Consider the following 2,500-nt stretch of genomic DNA (forward strand, 5'->3'; position numbering starts at 1 on the left):
TGGACGCCCCCCGGTGGACGCCCCGCGCCACTGCAGCAGCACCCCGGGAATTTTTTTTATTTTTATTTTTTTTTAAGAAATAGCCGCCCATGAAATAAAAACATAGGGGGAGTGAGGTGCAGACCCGCCCCCGCGGCCCCCCGGTGGCCCCCCGGAAAATGAAAAAAAAAATAAACAAATTTGAATAGCCACCCGTGAAGTAAAAACATAGCGAGAGTGAGGTGCAGACCCGCCGCGCGGCGCCCCCCCGTGGCCGCCCGGGAATTTAAAAAAAATAAATAAAAAATTACAAATTATATGCCACCCATGAAATAAAAACATAGGGGAGTGAGGTGCAGACCCGCCCCGCCTCGCGGCGCCCCCCGGTGGCCGCCGGGAAATGTTTAAAAAAAAAAAAAAAAAATGACATAGCCACCAAATGAAATAAAAGCATAGGGTGAGTGAGGGGCAGAGTCGCGGCGCCCCCCGGTGGCCGCCCCGGGAATTAAAAAAAAAAAAAAAAATTCTATAGCCACCCATGAAATAAAAGCATAGGGTGAGCGAGGTGCAGACCCGCCCCGCCTCCCGGCGCCCCTGGTGGCCGCCACTGGAATTTAAAAAAAAATAAATTATGTAGCCACCCATGAGACTAAAAAAAACACAGGAGGAGTGAGGTGCAGACCCGCCCGCCTCGCGGCGCCCCCCGGTGGCCGCCTGGTAAAATAAAAAATGTAAATAAAATTGTATAGCCACCCGTGAAATAAAAACATAGAGGGAGTGAGGTGCAGTCCCGCGGCGCCCCCCCCCCCCCCCCCCCCCGGTGGCCGCCCTGGAAAGTTTTAAAAAAAAGTAATTCTGTAGCCACCCATGAAATACAAACATAGGGAGAGTGAGGTGCGGACCCGACCCGTCCGCGACGCCTCTGCGGCAGCACCCCGGGAAATCTGAAAGAATATGAAAAAAAATAGCCTCCCATGAAATAAAAACATAGAGAGAGCAGGGTGCAGACCCGCCTCGCGGCGCCCCTGCAGCAGCACCCCGGAAGTTTGAAAAAAAAAATAAATAAAAATAAAATAGCCACACGTGAAATAAACAACAGCGGGAGAGTGAGGTGGAAATTTGAAAAAAAAATAAATAAAAGTAAAATAGCCACACGTGAAATAAACAACACGGGAGAGTAAGGTGGAAATTTGAAGAAAATAAATAAAAGTAAAATAGCCACACGTAAAATAAACAACACGGAGAGAGAGTAAGGTGGAAATTTGAAAAAAAATTAAAATAAAATAGCCACACGTGAAATAAACAACACGGGAGAGAGAGTAAGGTGGAAATTTGAAAAGAATAAATAAAAAAAAAAATGCCACACGTGAAATAAACAACACGGGAGAGAGAGAGTAAGGTGGAAATGTGAAAAAATAAAAATAAAATAGCCACACGTGAAATAAACAACACGGGAGAGAGAGTAAGGTGGAAATTTGAAAAAAAAAATAAAATAAAATAGCCACACGTGAAATAAACAACACGGGAGAGAGAGAGTAAGGTGGAAATTTGAAAAAATTAAATAAAAGTAAAATAGCCACAGCTGAAATAAACAACACGGGAGAGTAAGGTGGAAATTTGAAAAAAATAAAATAAAATAGCCACACGTGAAATAAACAACACGGAGAGAGAGAGTAAGGTGGAAATGTGAAAAAATAAAAAATAAAATAGCCACACGTGAAATAAACAACACGGTAGAGAGAGAGTAAGGTGGAAATGTGAAAAAATTAAAATAAAATAGCCACACGTGAAATAAACAACACGGAGAGAGAGTAAGTGGAAATTTGAAAAGAATAAATAAAAAAAAAATAGCCACACGTGAAATAAACAACACGGGAGAGAGAGTAAGGTGGAAATTTGAAGAATAATAAATAAAAAAAAATAGCCACACGTAGCACGAAATAAACAACACGGGAGAGAGAGAGTAAGGTGGAAATGTGAAAAAATAAAAATAAAATAGCCACACGTGAAATAAACAACACGGGAGAGAGAGTAAGGTGGAAATTTGAAAAAAAAAATAAAATAAAATAGCCACACGTGAAATAAACAACACGGGAGAGAGAGAGTAAGGTGGAAATTTGAAAAAAAATAAATAAAAGTAAAATAGCCACAGCTGAAATAAACAACACGGGAGAGAGAGAGAGTAAGGTGGAAATGTGAAAAAAAAAAAAATAGCCACACGTGAAATAAAAAACACGGAGAGTAAGGTGCAGACCCGCCCAGCCCAGCGGCCACCGCCCCCCACCGGTGGATGCCCGGCCCGCTGCAGCAGCACCCCGGGAGGAAAAAAAAAAATAACTTAAAAAAATATCTATCTTCTATCCAAGCATGAATTTAAGACATTAGAGAGGAAGGTGCACGCACGCACGCACGCACGCACGCACGCACGCCCGAAGCGCCCGACTTGCGGCCGGGGAGCCTGCGGACCCTTAAGCCCGGGGAGGACCGACCGAGCCTTCGCCCTCCCCTCCGGCCCTTAAGC

This window comes from Taudactylus pleione, unplaced genomic scaffold, assembly GCF_031769625.1.
Source record: "Taudactylus pleione unplaced genomic scaffold, aTauple2 ptg003899l, whole genome shotgun sequence".
Taxonomy (NCBI): Eukaryota; Metazoa; Chordata; class Amphibia; order Anura; family Myobatrachidae; genus Taudactylus; species Taudactylus pleione.